Raw genomic sequence first — 18,836 nt, forward strand, 5'->3', positions numbered from 1 at the left:
CCGAAACAATTTATTATAATTAATGCAATTCTCTTCATGCATTCAAAGACATTAAAAAAATTTTTTATTTGTAGTTAAATTATAATTGTACTTTCAAAATTATGTTTATTGTCTTTTACAATTATTGATAATAAACCTATTTTGTCCATGTTTCACTTAAAGCGCTTGCAACATATTTTGTCCATGTTTCACTAAAGCGCTTGCAACATATAATCATGTGCCGGCTTGTAATAATGAACAAAGCGTGGCTGTCACAGAAACTTCTCAAGTTTGCCAAGCTGACACATGATTATATGTTCCAAGAGCATAATAAAAACAAAATAGATTCATTAACAATAACCATAAAATTTTGAATATGATCTGTGAATGTATGAAAATTTTTCTTACCATATAGAAATTTTAAATCCAAACTAAATAGTGAGCATTGTAGTATTAACAGGAACAAATTATTACTATTCAGTACTAGTAGCTTTGTCAGTAACATTGTGGAACTAGTAGCTTTGTAAGTAATGTTGTAGAATTAGTGAATTTGTACACTTCCTGCTGCTCTTTTGTCAACTTCAGTTTCTTTAAAATTGGTTTAAGTTTAAGATACACCTTGACAGTGTAAGATTTGTAATTCTTGCTCTTTCTTTTAAAACTAAAAAAGAATAACACAAAGTATTGATCTTACGTAAGTGAACAAAAGCGTGGCTGTCACGGAAACTTCTCAAGTTTGCCAAGTCGGCATATGATTATATGTTTTAAGAGCATTAATTAAACAATAACTAAAATTTTTGAATGTGATCTTTGTGAATGTATAAAGAAAAATTTTCTTACCATATAGAAATTTTGACTGGAACAAATCATTACTATCCAATACTAGTAGCTTTGTAAATAACGTAGAACTAGTAGCTTTGTAAGTAAGGTTGTAGTATTAATGATTTTATACGCTTCTTGCTGCTCTTCCGTCAACTTCAGCTTCTTTGGAATTGGCTTATAAGATTTGTAATTCTTCCTCTTTCTTTTAAACTAAAAAAGGAAACATAACACAAAGTATCAATTTTATCTCAGAATAGTTTATTTATTCTAAAAAAATGAAAACTGTATAACTTATCTGATTATGCAAATTTCCCTCTACAATGTAATCCACGATGTACTCCACGATGTAATATGCATAATTATGCATAACACTAATAAAAATTAACTCGCCGCTAACCTCGCACACGTCAACACGTCTCTAACCTCGAACTGTCACTCGATCGACACGCGGCGGCGCGGATTCGATTATTTTCACCAATCACGATACACATGGTGCGTTCCGTTTCATGGCGCATGGTGCATCGTTCATCCTTGTTGTCAAATGTGTGAGCACAAAAGATAAAGGAGGATACAACAGTACAAATCCCCACCATTCGTCCTAGGCGCCGGGCGACGACGATAATAATGATGATGATGACGACGTTTCTTAAACTAAATTTACTCTTGAGCGAAAACTTCTAATCGCGATACCTCCGCTCGTAAGTCATATAGCGGAAAAATAAAAACACTTTTATTATATAAATCGGATGTAAGCTATCCATTAAGCCTATTTAGAAATCGATCAATTAAGTCGTTATTGAGATCCGATAACTACGGTCTTCTCGCAAACGACGTCTCGCGTAAAAGAAGCACGGTGGTGCCTCGCTGCGCATACACTTGGCGCGAGGCACTACCATGCCTCTTGATTAAAGTACTTGGGTATAATTACACAGGCACACAAAAAAAATGGTTGGTCCGGCGGGCCAGACTAGTCAATCCTTATGTATTTTGACCCGCGAATCCCAATCCAAGGTCAGAATTGCAAAGTTAGCTCATATTTTCTAAACTCAAAAAAAAAATTTTTTTTTAATGTTGGTTCAATGGATCAGACTAGTCTATCCTTATGTATTTTCACCCGCTGAATTCGAATCCAATGTCAGAATGTGTTGAATTGGCATTTTTTTTTTCACCTCAAAATTTTTTTTAATCCCTGTCGAAAATGGTCAATTAAAACCGATTAAAACATAATCCGTTTTTATCGGTTTTAATCGGTTCAATCCGCGCCCGGATTAAAAAGTAATCGATTTTAATTCGAAACAAATTACAATCAGTTTTAATATCGGTTTCGCGAATTATTTCTAATTCAAAATCATTACATTCTAATACAGATTATTGTCACTCTAAATAAACACAAATAATCGTACAGATATATAATCCAAAATAATCCGCAATTTCAATTCATTATAATAAATATCCAATTTTTATTGAATTGATTCTAATCCGATTTATTAATTCAAAATTTACCGATTTCGGGGATAACTAAATCGGTTTGAATGCAGAATCCAATTTTGTCTAAGCAAGAGTAATTCGTTTTAATTTCAAATTATAAAATTTTTTGGATGAATATGAAATCAGATTTAATAATGCAATTAAATTGAATTTGTCATGAATATTATATTCTACTGTGTATATATAAATAAACAAAATTATATTTTTTAAAAAGTTTTATTTATTGAATTTCAAATATATTTGGAGGTTTGCATAAATATTTACGATATCCTACACCTATATGAATAACCTTGCTTTTGATATCGTTTATGGGAACTATTGAGCTGTGTACATAATTTTCTGATTCTATCTTATCCATGTACGACACATTGAACGGTTTGTTTGTACTAATTGTAATTTTTGATATTTGTATGTGGCATTTATTATTAAAACCGATTTAATGAAATTGTATAATATCGGATTGAGGTGGATGTATATAACCCTACATTAATCCGGTAGAATATTATATATTTTCAATCGGTTTTAATACTGTTTTTTCGGTGCAGAAATCTCGATCGATTCAGATTACTTCTTATTTTAATCGATTTTAATCGACCATTTTCGGCAGGGATGTTGGTCCGGCCGAGCAGACTAGTCTATCCTTATGTATTTTGACTCGCTGAATCCAAATTCAAGGTCAGAATTGCTGAATTGGCTTATTTCTTCTTAACCTCAAAACAACACCTTGTAAAAGCAGTTTGAGTCACAAATGTATAATCCAGAGCGTAATCAGGGGAATTATCCGGGGAAAAACATCATAAATAAACCGTTAGTTGAGCCTTCAAAAGTTTTTCTTCCACCTCTTCGTATGAAATTAGAACTCATGAACCAATAGGAGAAACCTCTCTGAATAAAAAAGGTGAATGCTATCAGTATTTGCAAGAAAAAATTATACATTTGGATTATACATTGTGACTCAAACTGCTTTTATAAGGTATTTTTTGAAGTTAGGGAAAAATGAGCCAATACAGCAATTCTGATCTTGAATTTGGATTCAGCGAGTCAAAATACATAAGAATAGACTAATCTGGTCCTCCGAACTAATCACTTTTTTTTGTGTGCCTGTGTTATTGTGGGACTGTCCCGATTGCGTACATAAGCAATTGGACACAGTTCCGATTGGACATGGACTCGATTGGACATGATCCCGATTGCACATCGTCCCGATCGGACACAAACCCTATTGGACACAACAGCGATCGGACACATAACGTTTGAATTGGACACCGAATCAATTGCCCACGGACCCGATTGCACACAGACCCGATTGCGCACCGACACGTTTGCACACGATACGATTCCGCATTGCAGGTAGTACATGGGTTAACGACTTGGATGGAGTGGGTACGAAAGAGGGGACCGAAGGCCCCCCTACCCCGTGTGTGTGTTGTGTGTGTGTGTGTACGCGCGCGTGCTGCGTGTTCGCGCGCACGCGCAAAGCATTATCTGCACCACATGGGTTTGCGATTATAAGATATTTATAACAAAAAAATATTTATTATATAAATATTTTATACATATTTTTATGTCTGAGTTTCCCAAGTATTAAAAAATTACGATAAATGTTTATGAAAATATTTAAAATAAATATTTATGCTATTATTGTCAAAAAATATAAAAAATGTTTCGAGTTCATGTACCATAAATATTTTAGTACATTTAAAAAATATATTTTATATATTATTAATAATAATTTTTGTATCATTTCTAAATGATTTATGAAAATAATTATATAATTTTTAAAAAATATTTTTAAAAAATAAATTTGTAAAATATTTACAAAAGTTTATGATAAATTTTTTGTGCTATCTAGGTTGTTTTTGCATTATTCTGCGATGCGGAATCGTATCGTGTGCAATCGGATCTGTGTGCAAACGGGTCGGTGCGCAATTGGATCGGTGTGCAATCGGGTGGATATGCAGGTCCGTGTGCAATTGATTCGGTGTCCAATTCAAACGTTATGTGTCGCTGTTGTGTCCAACAGGGTCTGTGTCCAATCGAGACGGTGTGCAATCGGGACCGTGTCTACTTGAGTCCGTGTCCAATCGGAATTGTGTCCGATCGGGAACTACTACTGTGTCCAATCGTTTATGTGCGCAATCGGGCCTCACTTGTTATTGATGATAAGCTTAGATTTAGAAACCACTGTGATTATATGTTAAAGAAAATTGTGAAAGAAACGGGTTTTTAAAATAGAATAGGAAACTACATATTGGCTTACACGAAGTGTATTATATATGAGTCGATAATAGCACCCCACTTTGAGTATTGTGCAACATTACTAGTAGATATGGGAGAAACACAATTGAATAAATTGCAAGTAGCACAGAATCGAGCGAGTAATACTACAACGTAATAGGCAGGACCGGATTAAGGTATTTTGAAACCCGAGGCTATTAACTCCATGAAGGCTCTTTGACAAAAATGAAAAATATTCTTGAATAGCTCGGGTGAGGCCCTCTAACAAACAAGGCCCGGGGGTATAGTCCCTCATAGCCCCCTCCCCCTTAATCCGGGCCTGGTAATAGGTATACTAAAACGGAACATATGTTACAAGCGTTGCAATGTATGTCTATAGAACAGAGACTACACTATAATGTATACATATTTATATTTAAAATTCTACATGACTTGGCGCCAAATCACTTAAGGGATAGACTAGAAGTAATTAGAAATGAAGATGGGAGAAAAACAAGGCGAGAGAGAGAGAGAGAGAGAGAGAGAGAGAGGGAGAGGGAGAGGGAGAGGGAGAGGGAGAGGGGAGATGAGAGGGAGAGGGAGAGGGAGAGGGAGAGGGAGAGGGAGAGGATGAGAGTGATAGAGGAGCGAGAGGGTTAAGGTCGAGGGAGATGAGTATGCTCTTTCTCCTTCTGGTTTTCTTGTCTCTTCTCTTGCGCTTTCGGGAGATCTTCTTCGCTGTCTCTTTAAGGGGAGGGAGCTTTAGCTTTCTCGCTTAGGGAGGGGATAGCTCCTTTTCTTTACTCTTCCTTTCTCTTTCTCTCTCTCTCTTTCTCTTGCCTTGCTGCGCCCTTTCGATGGCACTTCGCTCGAGAAGAGAAGATCTCTCAGAGGGCTTCTTCCCGGCTAGAGGAGAGAGAGAGATGGTACTATTGCAATAAAATTCTGTAAAGATGATGAATTGTATAGAGATGATTTGAATGTAGTCGACCAAACTGGCAAATTTTTATTGCAGGAACTACGACGTTTTGGTTCTTGTTTTGGACCCTTATCAGGTAGAATAAGTTAGTGCCCGTAATTACACTGTCGATAAAAAATGCAATAATAATAGGTGAGAACAACAAGCGCAGTAAAGAGGAGAACTTAATAAGTATTAAATATTACCGTTAATATGCAGTACATGCGGATTAAGCCAATCGAAGTCAAGATTGTTATTGATTTTATGTTTACTAACCACTGAATGGCATGATTCGTGTTTTTAAATATTTTTTCTATGTTCATTTATGAGCGTTTTTAAATGTTGCTTCGTTTGGCCAATGTACATTACATTGCAATTCTTACAATTGACGGTAAACAATGTTGGTCTTTTGCATTTGTTCAAGGCTGTCTGTTGTGAGCGTTTGCTCGTTTCGAGAATTCTTTCCCGTAAGTAGTTGGGATTCGTCCTGCCTTAAGAGTTAAGACCCAAAGGGTGAAGGTTCGGCTCGATGTATGAGAAAAGAAAACACTCTTTACTTGCTTTTTCGTTGTCTTTATTTCTTTCTCTGGCGCTTACAGTCAGCTGTGTTGGTGTTAAGTATCACTCGCGATAAGGTTTATAGTATGCGACGTAGCTCGGACGTTGTTACGTTACTCTCCGCTCGGTCACGACGTAGTCGCGCTTATATATGATGGTTTCTGGCGCAATTTCGGGGGCCAGTGACCGGGCGTCGGTAGCTTCCGGAGGCTAAGCGTTTCGACATCGGAACGCGATAGTCTTGCGATTTAATTGTGCAGCGTAGGGCCTATTTCTAGGGCGATACGGAAATGCTTCCGAGCGCGATGTTGTAATCTCACGGAAGTTACTGAGGACTTCCATGAGCGCGGCGGATTCTTGTGCGTCTTTTGAAAGAGGTGCTTCTTGCAACGTCTTTCGAAAGATGCGTTTCGCAATCGGCTTACAACATTCCTCCCCTGTTAGATAAGAAAACGAGGATGCGATGTTTTCGCCTACAGCTTTGTTCTTAGATGACAACTTGCTTTGCTAGGCCTTGGTGGTTTACTAGTTTGTTTTGTATAGATTATATAAATCACGATGGCTACTATGATTAAGGCGATAACGCCGCTAGTTGTCATTTTCGACAAAGAAAAGGCTCTTGGTTAATTTTCGGTTTTTTTTGTGATATGCACTCAAGTATCTTTAGTTTTCTTTTTTTTCTCAGATTACACGCTCGCTTAGGAGATGGTTCGTGTTACAATACTTGTTGTGGTCGTGTATATACATTATATTGCTTTTGTATCTATCTTATTTATTACATTTGTTTTACAGAAGAGAAAGTATTTTTATAATTCGCAGTAGCGCTGGTACTTATTAGTGCTAAATATTTGAGAATCTCAGTCGCGTCTTGCAGTAAGTCGTTTGTTAAGGCGTTTGTCAAGGTCGTCTGTTGTGTATGAATGTTTGGTTTTGAATTTTGTTCGTGATTTTTTGTTTGTAGTTAGCTTATAGTATAGTTTTATAGTGTAGTTTTATTATGATTTTTTGTGTGTAAGTTTTATTAGTGTACAATTTTGTTGTGTTCTTTCTTTGGATTATTTTGGGATTATACTTGGATTTGCTGCTTGGTGAGCCCTTTACTCCTCTATAAATAGTTTTAATCGGTTCGCGTGTACGGGTATAGTTTTTCGTCCCGTTTTTATCGTATAGTTGACGTCGCTATTTTTCTCGATTATTTTGTACGTCCGATCCATTTTGCGTTTAATTTTTTCGATCGGCCGCGTCTTACCGTTTCGTCGTAGAGTAGGACTTTTTCCCCGACCTTAAAAATTGCTGGCTTTGAGTTTTTGTCGTATTGTTTCTTCGCCTTTTGTTTTTCCTCTTCTGCTCTTTCTTTTGTGATTCTGCTTGAGGCTCTCAATTTCTCTCGTAATTCCTGTGCATAGTCGTCGTAGGAATATGTCGGTCTAGGCGTTTGATGTAGGGCTGTAGGTAAGGTAGCTCTATGTCCATATATTAGTTCAAAGGGGCTAAGCCCGGTTACGGTATGTGGTGTCGTATTATACGTAAACATAGCGTACGGTAGCCACTTGTCCCAATCTGTCTGATCGGTATTTATGTAGTGGCGTAGATATTCTGCCAGAGTCCGGTGTGATCTTTCCACTGTTCCGTTGCTCTCTGGGTGATATGCGGTAGTTTGCATTTTTTCGATCTTCAGCAATTTGCATACGTTCTTGAAAATCTCACTCGTAAAATTTGTACCTTGATCTGTGAGTAGTTTCTCTGGTATTCCATGTTCAAAGATTATTTTAGTGGCGAACGCTCGTGCCACTGTATTTGCGTCCTGACTTTCAGTTAGGATCGCTTTGCTAAATTTTGTAAGGATATCTTGGAAGGTCAAGATATATTTGTTGCCTGTGGTTGTTATTGTCAATGGTCCCACGATATCCATGGCGCATTTCTAGAATGGTTTTTGGGGGTGTCTGTTATTACCATAGGCATTTGTTTTTGCTCTCAGCTTATTCTTCTGACAATGTTCACACTTGGCGATGTAGTCCTCTACATCTTTCGTAATACCTCGCCAATTATGGTCCAATCGTATCCTTCTTAGTGTACGTGCGATTCCTTGATGACCTCCTAGAGGAGCGTCGTAATATTCATATAATATCCGTTCCTTTTCTTTTTCCGTGTATTTCCAGTTTGCTGTTTCTTCTTCTTCTTGTCGGTTTTTATCTTTGACGATGTTTACGTGCTCCGTATCTTCTATTATGGGATGTCGGCTCAGTGTATCGGCATTTGTATTGCCTTTGCCTGCCTTGTGTATTATCTCGTCATATTCGGCGAGCTTGAGTCTCCATCTTATCAGACGAGATCCCGGGTCCGTGACACTGAATAGCCATACAAGTGGCTTATGATCCTTAATTATCTTGAATTTTGTACCGTATACATACGGCCGAAAATGTTTCACGGCCCATACGATCGCCAATAATTCCTTTTAAGTAGTATTATAATTCTGTTCCGCTCGATTCATTATTCTGCTTGCGTAAGCGATCGGGCGGTCTTGACCGGCGGTGCCTTGAGATAACACCGCTCCTACCGCGTAATCTGACGCGTCGGTAGTGACGAAAAATTCTTCACTGACGTCCGGGTATTTTAATACCGGTGCGGTAGTTAATTTTATTTTGAGTGTGTCGAACGCATTTTGTTGCATGGTCGTTCAAGCGAATTTTTCCCCTTTTTTTATTAGCATTGTTAAGGGTTTCGCTATTTTCGAAAAATTTTCAATAAATTTCCAGTTGTACCCCGCTAGTCCAATAAACGCTTGCACGTCTTTTACTTTCGTGGGGGTGGGAAATTTCTCCACGGCGTCGTTTTTTGGGATCGAGTAGAATTCCGTCCTCAGTGATTACGTGGCTCAGGTAGTTGACCTCCTTGCGCATGAACTCGCACTTCTCCGGCTGGAGTTTTAAGTTACTGTCTCTCAACCGTGTCAACACAGCGGCTAGTCGTTTGTAATGCTCACTTAGGCTCGGCCCGTAAATAACAATATTGTCTAAATATACTAGACATTTGAGACCTTTTAAACCCGTTAAAACTGAGATCATTAGGCGTTGGAACGTCGCTGGGGCATTCCTTAATCTGAATGGCATTCGATTGAACTCGTAATGCCCGTACGGTGGAGAATGCCGTCTTCCCCTTATCTTTTTCTGCTACTAATATCTGGTGATATCCTGCAGCGAGATTGAGCGTAATGAAATACTTTGCATTTCCAAATTGATCCAATATATCCGTTATGTTCGGGATCGGCAAAAAGTCGGGATCGGCAATCGTAATTTCGTTAAGTTTTTGGAAATCTACCGCTACTCGAAATCTCGGTTTTCCTGTAGCGTCAGGTTTTTTCGGGACGACCAGTAATGGTGCGTTCCATTGGCTTTTGCTTTGGCGGATTATTCCTTGTTCCAGCATATCACGGATTTGTTTATCTACTTCTGTTTTTGTTTTACGGGCAGTCTGTATGGTCGTACATTTACGCTCGCAGATTCTGTCCTGGTGTGTATTTCACGTTCCACGAGAGTTGTGTATGTGAGTTTATCTCCTTCTAGATAGAAGACGTCACTGAACTCTTTGCATAGTGCTAGGATCGCTTTCTTTTTCTCTTCGTTTAAATGTTTTAATTGAAGTAGTTTAATTATACGCTCTGCGCGAGATATCGGTATCTCTTGTTTCCATGCATTTTGGATTACGTTCGCCGTGTGGGTATCCGGTGCGTTGTTTATATTTATTTCTTCAATTTCAACACGAGGTAATTGTAGTTTGATTTTTTTGTCATTTGTATTTATCGGGCACGTGTGATTTTCGGGTTCTACTAGACAGCTGCTTAGGAATACTCCCGGTGCCATCTCCTCGGAGTTGTTGACTCCTAGGATGTTCATACTCGCTGTGACTTGCACTATCGTCTCGCTCTGTGACTGCAGAGTGACTCGGCGGTACGGGTACAGCTTGAATTCGGTGTCGCCTAATCTTATTGTTTTGTCCCGTAGTCGCATGTGACATTATTTTTTCTTGTAAAATCAGCTCCTAGTATGTCCTCATATTCTATTGAGGCATCGTCTCGTATGACGCACATGGGATGCTTGATTTTCTTGTCTTGCATTTCCATGTTCACGGACGTTCTTCCTAGTGTCGTAATAGAATGCCCGGTTATTTCGATGTCAATTTGATGTGTTTATCACAGATTTTGGTTTGTCCTTTCAGCGTTTTTAATTTTATTAATGACACGGTTGAGCCGGTGTCAAACAGAAATTTGATCTTGCCGCGCTTTGCTTCGCGTACGAGCAGTGTAATCATGTCGAGGCCAGTGTCGCTGCCCCGTGCCTGCTTCACGTGTGTCACACGATATGCATCATCTGTGCGCAAGGAGCTTGCGTCATCGCTCGAGCTCTCGTCGCTGCTTGTTGTCTCGGTATGTTTGATCACACAGGCACACAAAAAAAAAGTGGTTGGTCCGGCGGACTAGACTAGTCAATCCTTATGTATTTTGACCCGCTGAATCCGAATCTAAGGTCAGAATTGCAAAGTTAGCTCGCATTTTCTAACCTCAAAAAAATTTTTTTTTTAAATATTGGTCCGGTGAGCCAGACTAGTTAATCCTTATGTATTTTGACCCGTTGAATCCGAATCCAAGGTCAGAATTGCTGAATTAGCTCATTTTTTCCTAATCTCAAAAAAAATTTTTCTTAGGTTAGGAAATGCGAGCTAACTTTGCAATTCTGACCTTGGATTCGGATTCAGCAGATCAAAATACATAAGAATTGACTAGTCTGGCCCACCGGACCAATATTTAAAAAAAAATTTTTTTTGAGGTTAGAAAATGCGAGCTAATTTTGCAATTCTGATCTTAGATTCGGATTCAGCGGATCGAAATACATAAGGATTGACTAGTCTAGTCCGCCGGACCAACCATTTTTTTTTGTGTGCCTGTGTAATTAAAAAAGAATTTTTTTGTGGTTTGAAAATGCGAGCTAACTTTGCAATTCTGACCTTAGATTCGGATTCAGCGGGTCGAAATACATAAGGATTGACTAGTCTAGTCCGCCGAACCAACCACTTTTTTTTTGTGTGCCTGTGTCATTTTTATTTTTTTACTCGCTCGCTTGCAGTTTTCTATCTTTTTCATAGTTTTAGGCTTTTCGCTCTGGCGGTCCTCGTCCTTTTCCTTAGGTCGACCGTGAAGGGACCAACACTCTTTTCGGGAATGGGCTGCCTTTCTGCAATGGTCACAATATAGTTCTACTGTGTTAACGCGAGACCGTCTTTCCGGTCGCGGTAACTCGAATTGGTTAGCGTATCGGCTGTTGCGGCATTCTCGCCCGTCGTGCCCATTCTTGCCGCACTTCCCGCATCGCAGGGTATTTCGTGCGTACTTGGGGGCGATGCGAGAGTCATCTTTCCGATTTCGATTAGGCTCTCTTACTTTTTCTTCGGCACTTGCGTCGGATGTGGCGTCCTGCAGCGTTCTGTATCGCTGGGCGCGTACCAGAAGTTTGATGTCTTCATGCAAATCGATCTGGTAATTGTATATGGCCTGCTCCTTAATATTGTCCAGGATGGCTCGCTGTTGTTCGATGGTGTGATTCTTGCCCTCTTCCATGGACTCGTATAGCTCCATGGCAGGGAGGTCCACTCGCCGTCCGGATTCCTGTGCGTTTTCCGCGGGTTTCTGCTTTAGCGAGTTGAACTCTTGTTGCAGATGTGCGGTGCTTCGTTTGGAAAGGTACTCATTTTCGAGCTCTCTTTTCAGTTGTTTGAAGCTATATACATCGCGCGTATAGAAGTCCATCATAGCCTTACCTTTGAATTTCGTGCATAAGATGACTTCCAGCATGGTATGTTCGTCGGCTGGGTGTATGTTTTTCATCGCGTATGTACCGGCGCTAATAAATTCGCGGACGCGGTTTCGCTGTGTGCCGTCGATGTCCGGTATCATATTTCGCGCTTCTTTTAGACTCAAAAAATTTACTGTTGATCCGCGCTGATTTCTGATATCGTTATTGGATCGTCCGTACGACAAATCTAAGGTGTGATCGTGGAAATTTGGGGGTCTCAGGGGTGCTTCCATCCTTCGCTGATAACCCGGATCTCTTCTATTTAAATCTAATTGGAATTTCAGGTCGCGTAGTTCATGCATAACATCATGCAGTAACATTGTTTCTCGTGGCGGAAGGTTTGGATTTATCCTCGGTGCCGGTCGTTCTTTTGCATGGTCATTTTCCTCATGCAGGGAATTATGAAGTCGTAATATTTCCGCGTCGACTTTATTTCGCGGTATATTTTCGAACGCTTCGGCGAGAGAGTGAGCCATTGTTGTTGGATTGGATGTTATTCGATTGTCGGCCCGATTTTATCCGTCTAAGTCACGCGTCGTATTATGCTCGGCGCTTATCAAACTAAACTTGCGTGCGTCCGCTGTGGTCCCTCGTTCGGTGACGACGTGTGTTCCGCGTTCGCCTATAACACGTAGTGCGTGTTGCGTTGCGTCTCGTATCTCGCGTAATGCGGTTTCACATAGAATTGTAAAACACATAAAATTATAGATGAAGGAGAGAAAAATAAATTACATAAAAAAACAAAAAATTAAATAGAAAAACAGAGAAAAAGGAGAGAGAGAAAAAGCAGGAAAAGGTTACAAAAAAAAGAGAGAAAAAACAAAACAAAGTAAAATTGGTATGAAATTAGTGTATAAAAGTGTATGGAGACGCAAATAATTAACGCGGGAAAAAGTCGCATACACTGAGAACGCAAAGCGAAAATACTGCACAAGGGTATGCACGACCAGCAGAGCAAAATCCACAGCAAGAGAAAAACGCTAAAAGACGAAGAACAACGCGATTAATTACTACTGAGACGGAGTAGATAAGTGTTGCAGATGACAGAAAAGCTTTCGACGGAAGGAAAGCCCTTGCTCTATATGAATCTCGCTTCTCATCCATTTCTGGACATCTGACTCCTTAGTCAGATGTCCTGAAATGGATGAGAAGCGAGTTTCATATAGAGCAGGCGATATATTGGAACGATTTTTGGAAAGTGGAGGCTCTGCAAGAAGGAATGGCGAGATCGTGCGGAAAGACACACGAAGCGGCGTGGGATGTGATACAAGGACAAAGATTACACGCAAGAAGGACAGCTAGAACAAAATATATTGAAATGGGGACATCCAAGGAGGTAAATTCTTCTGTCATCGGCAAATGCCATCCCAATGAGCTATAGAAGTGGGACACGTGGTCGTCCCTTCGTAAATTATAGATGAAACGCACGCACGCATTCATCAGTCGCCTCAGTCTAAGCCACTGCTGGCCGGTCAAGTCGATAAAAATTGTAAAGCAGTAGTCGAAGAATAAAAAAATTAGAGAGGTGTGTGCGCAAAGCGGTGGAAAGGTAGCTGATAGTACTTAAGCTTCCAGAACGCCGTTGACTCTACTAGAGGTAACGCTAACCTGCTCCATCCAGTTGACAGAACTAAAGATTCGAACGCCAAGATTTGTCGTGTGGTCAACAAATTCGATCGGAGTACTATTTAGCTGTAAATTTAGCTCAGAGGAATTTACACGAATGGAGTTAACAAAACAAGCGCTGCCGAGAAGCGCCTTAATTTAGCGGCGTTCAGAACAAGGCCGTTGTTGACCGATCATCGTTCAATGGCTACGATGTCCTCCCTGATCTTACCCAAGGCGATGTCAAGGTCGCAAGGTGGAAAGTGGAGATATATTTGCACATTGTCCGCATAGAGATAATGATGGCAATGCGTAATGGAATGACGCAGATCGTCGACAAAGATTGAAAATAGTAACGGACCAAGTACAGACCCCTGAGAAACGCCTGCAGAGATAGGCGTTCAGGAGGAGTATCCGTCATTTCCGTGAACACGCTAGAATCGGCCGGATAAATAAGAGACGAACCATTTTCGGACCGCGTGGGAAATACGCAAGCGGGAGAGTTTGCACAAGAGTAAACTATGCTGCACCGAATTGAAGGTCTTGGAGAAATCGAATAGGATGAGGAGAGTGACCATTCTGCAATCGATGGTGAGCCTGATATCATCGATGAGTTTAATGAGCGCAGTCTGGGTACTAGTACCTCGCTGAAAGCCGATTTGGAAAGGATCTAGGAACTGATAAAGATGCAGGTGAGAGAACAGCTGATCGAATATGATGTACTCAAGGATCTTGGAAAGGAAGCAAAGAAGGGAAATAGGACGAAAGTCAGAGAGGGAAGAAAAGTGCTTAGTTTTTGGAAGAGAAATGGCATAAGACTGTTTCCAGGAAGCGGGGAAAGTAAAGAAATTCAGGGACAGATTGAAAAGGTCAAGGATAACAGGAAAAGTAATAGGGAGGCTATCAAGAAGTAAACGGTGTAATGTCATCAGGACCAGCGGCGTTTGATTGACTTTTAATAAGAACCCGACGCAGAAAATCAGGAGTTATATAGGAAAAGTAAAATATAGTAGGATCTGATATTGAAGAGACGGATTGAAGTCAACGAAGAGAGCAGAGAGAGAAGGGAGGCGGAGGGAAGAGGGAAGACTGGAAGAGGGGTAGAAAGATGTAAAGAAAAGATTAAGACTGTTAGACGAGAAATCAGCAGGAGGGATGATTTGGATTTGATGAGGCCTAGAGAACGGAGTTCAGATTAGAAACGGGAAGTACCGGTCGTGGATCTGAGTCGCCCCATCAAGTAAATGTTTTTGGCGGAGATGATGCGATGCTTGACTACATTGCGTAGCGCACAGAACTCATCACGATTAATAGAGGAGGGATGAGACAGGTATATTTTTCTCGCAGCACATGAGACCTTTAATAGAAGAGTCGATCCCGGGAACGGGCTTTTGGCTACAAAGGAACGAAGAGAAACATGACAAGTGTTGAGGAGGAGTCTAGTGAAAGATACAACTTTCTCATCAAGGGAAGGAAAGAGATCAATGGCGGACTAGTCGAGATTGTACAAGGAATTAAGGAAAGATTCAAGATCAAAGCTAGAATAATCTCGAACTGTGATGATGCGCGGAAAAATGCGGTGAACAAGCAGATCCAAAGTGACCTCGATAAGGTTATGAGCGGAGAGAAAGGAGAGAGGTTGTTGAAAGAAGGATTTGATAAGGGCACGATTGTTGACCTGACAATGGTCGATTCGCGTGTGTAAGGAAGCCGTGTGATGAGTATTGGAGTAAGGAACAAGGAAAAGGTGGTTGCTGAAGCAGAAATCATTGAGGAAGTTGGAGTTATGAGAATTGCGGTCGATATTGAAATCGCCAATGATCACTACAACAGAGAAGGAAGGATGGAGCCTCTCGAAATCCGATTGAAAGATGGCAAGATGGCCCAGCTTAGAGAGACGGTAGACAACAGCCAGTAAAAGAGGTCCATAACCCTCAGAGAACACGCTCAAAATCACATACTCCGGTTGTAAGCAGTAATGTCCAGGAGAAGCTGCCAGGACGCAAGCACTCAAACCGAGGCGAATGTATAAGCCAATTCCTCTGCCCCCCCCCCCTTTTCCAGCCTGTCGGACCTAACAAACAGATAGCTCGGGAGATTTGCCACCTCATCAAGCACTTGAGCCAGGTCTCGAACATGGCAATGATATCAAAAGATTCGCGAGAAAAAAAGTCGAAGAACTCAGCAACGTGGAGAAGGAGGGATTGGCAATTGACTGGCAATGACAGAGTCGAAGAGGCTTCCCGCGAGAAGAGCGCGACACAGCGGAGCGTCACTCGCGACGCCGCGATAATTGTTTGGAGATAGCCTCTCGCGCGATGGAGGACGCAGACAGGCATGAAGCCCCACGTAAAAGACGCAGACGAGAAGTCGCAGCGGAAGACGCGGACAGACGAGAAGTCGCAGCGAACGCAAAGGTCTGATCGAGGGCAAGTAGCTTCTTACTGAGAGGAAGCACAGAACTATCAACAGTGCTATCAAAAACCGACGGTAGAAGCGGTCATGGTTGCAGATTGCCATCCGCAGCAGGCAGGGCCGAGACGGAAACAAATACAACTAACAGTGGAAGAAACAGCTTGAATGGCGGACGATACAGCAGGTGAGGAAGTCGCGGAGATAATCTCGCGGAGATACTCGAGATGATGGAGCTTAATCGGCGAGGCCGTATGGTGACACTTCACGCGAATAATGCCATTCCGAACCCAGATATGAGACAAGCGTCTCTCTCTTACAACACGTTTGGGCTCATTGAAGGTATGCTTGGATGACGGAGGTAGGCAATCTCTCGTTCACCTCAATTCTGGAGCCGGCAAGCAGCGCAGAGACAATGGAACCGTCAAGGACGCCCTTTTTGCGTTGATCCAGCGGATCTTAACCTTATGAAATTTCTGTCCGACGCACTCGGTGAGTGATACTGCACAGAATTACCTTTCTTTAAAAAAATGTAAAAAAAGGGTGCCAAGTGTACGTGCGTGCGTGCGTGCATGTATGCTTTTAAGGAAAATGCTCTTACTTTACGTAATAACATTATACAAAATAATTTTAATTTGGCACTACAAATGTATGAAATTTTGATAAAATTATATTTTCCCCAAAAAGAATAAAAAATATATTTTCTCTACAAAAGTGATGATATGAAGAAAAAACGCCAACTATGAAATTGGATGTTTATACGAACTGCGGATATTACATATTTTATAGTGTTAGGCATCTTAAATCCACAAAGCTATAATTAACTTACTACAACATGTTTAAACAATACAATATGTGATACACATTTTTTTTTGCATATTTCGAAAGTCAAATTAAGTTTTATTTGTAGCAATGTACATTGTTAAAAACCTGTACAAACAATGTAATATTCGGATTAAAAAATACACATTTTTATGTATGTATTTCTAAAATGTCAAACTAATTTTCATTTTAAATTATTTTTAATTTAAGTTATTTAAAGTATAGCAAAATCAATAAAATAGTAAGTAAATGTTTAATATAATAATTATAAATAATTAAACAATAAATAAACACTAATGAATATTTTTAAAAATAATATAATTGTAAAAATACCACAATATATTCTGCACTATATTGATAGCATGTAAACAGTAGTCAGTTTCATAGATACTGAATACAAGATAAGTTCTTCAACAACATCAATAACACTAGTTGGATATTTCCACAGCACAAAGCATTTCATCCATCCGTCTCATCATCAACATCAATGAATATAAAAAAAACCAGTACAGGCAATTTAAAATCAAATTAATTTTTATTTAAAGTTTATATTTAATGTAAGCTATTTAAATTCAGAGTCATCACATCATTTTTGCAAATAAATGTAATGAATATTAATCTATTTGGTTGGCAAGAAGTAATTTATTTTAATTTTCTCATAGATAGTCTTATGTTTGCGGTGACGTTCTTTTGTTATCGTTATGATGTTTTTCTTTTGTCGAATTACTTTCTTGCCAACCCAATATATTTATTACATTTACTTACACAAATGTTGTGATGACTCTGCATTGATTATCTGAAGTGTTTCGATGATACTAGTGCTTATCCCAAGTTCGTATCTCCAACCGTTCTCGAAATTTGCATATTTTAAGATTAATTATTTAATTAGTTAATTAATTTTAGATATGTATTGACTCTTTAAAGTTTTCCAAAGGTATAGTGTTTATCCTAAGTACGCACCACCAACCGTTCATGAGATTTGCGTGATTTAAAATTTAATTAATTAATTAATTAAATTTTAATTAATTAATCTGAAGATATCTGATAATACTAGTGCTCATCCCAAGTTCGTATCTCCAACCGTTCTCGACATTTGCATATTATAATATTTAATTAATTAATTAATTAATTATTTAAATTTTATTTAAATTATTTAAATTAATTAATCCGAAGACATTTGATAATACTAGTGCTTATCCCAAGTTCGTATCTCCAAACGTTCTCATGATATACATGTTACAAGGTTTAATTGATTAATTAATTAATTAATTTTAGATAAGCATTAACTCTCTAAAGTGTTCTAATAATACTAGTGCTTATGCCAAGTTCGCATCTCCAACCGTTTTCGAGATTTGCACGTTTTAAAATTTGATTAATTAATTAATTTATTAATTAATTAAATTATAATTAATCAATTAATCCGAAAACATCTGACAATACTAGTACTTATCCCAAATTCGTATCTCCAACCGTTCTCGAGATATACATGATACAAGGTTTAATTAATTAATTAATTGATTAATTAATTAATTCGAAGACATCTGGTAATACTAGTGCTTATCCCAAATTCGTATCTCCAACTGTTCTCGAGATGTTTTACATGTTACAACGAACGGTACATTTCCTCGTCTTGCCTCTCTCGCCCCTTACATGTCTTCAAGGTTGACGACGACGTATCTTACATGAAAATTTTGACATTTCGATTTTGCGTCGTGTTATCTTCTCTTATAAAATACTTAGAGAAAAAATAAAAACAGTTTTCTTATACAAATCGACCCCAAGCTTTCGGTTGAGTCTAGTTAGAATTTGATCGATTTAGCCGTTTCTAAAATCCGATAATCTCGGGTGCTCGCAAGTCGCGTAATCGCGTAAAGAACACAGTCAGTCTCGCGCTGCCCTCCCACTTGGCGCGAACCACTACCGTGTTTCTTGATATTACTATTACTACTCGTTTATACACATTATCCCGTATTTTTATCACTATATACCAGCAATTATGTATAATTTTGCTTATTAAAAGTACGTCATATTTTATGTTGCTTCTCACATATAAAATATCCTTCCGTGTTGAGAGAGAGAGAGAGAGAGAGAGAGAGAGAGAATGAGATGAGAGGGAGAGAGATGAGGCA

At 39.3% G+C, this 18,836-nt stretch overlaps 1 protein-coding gene and 1 long non-coding RNA gene across 2 annotated transcripts in view; one reads left to right on the top strand and one right to left on the bottom strand.

Moving 5' to 3' along the window:
* Positions 1-18,836, top strand: part of LOC105834085 (glycosyltransferase 25 family member) — a 48,327-nt gene that overhangs the window by 27,463 nt on the left and 2,028 nt on the right. The gene's annotated exons all lie outside the window — the stretch shown is intronic.
* On the bottom strand, positions 396-1,795 carry LOC118644343. Its single transcript, XR_004962157.1, has 2 exons — positions 820-1,795; positions 396-640 (listed from the first exon to the last, which is right to left on the bottom strand). It is a non-coding gene; the product is annotated as an uncharacterized LOC118644343 (long non-coding RNA).

Source organism: Monomorium pharaonis, chromosome 2 (assembly GCF_013373865.1).
Source record: "Monomorium pharaonis isolate MP-MQ-018 chromosome 2, ASM1337386v2, whole genome shotgun sequence".
Classification (NCBI taxonomy): Eukaryota; Metazoa; Arthropoda; class Insecta; order Hymenoptera; family Formicidae; genus Monomorium; species Monomorium pharaonis.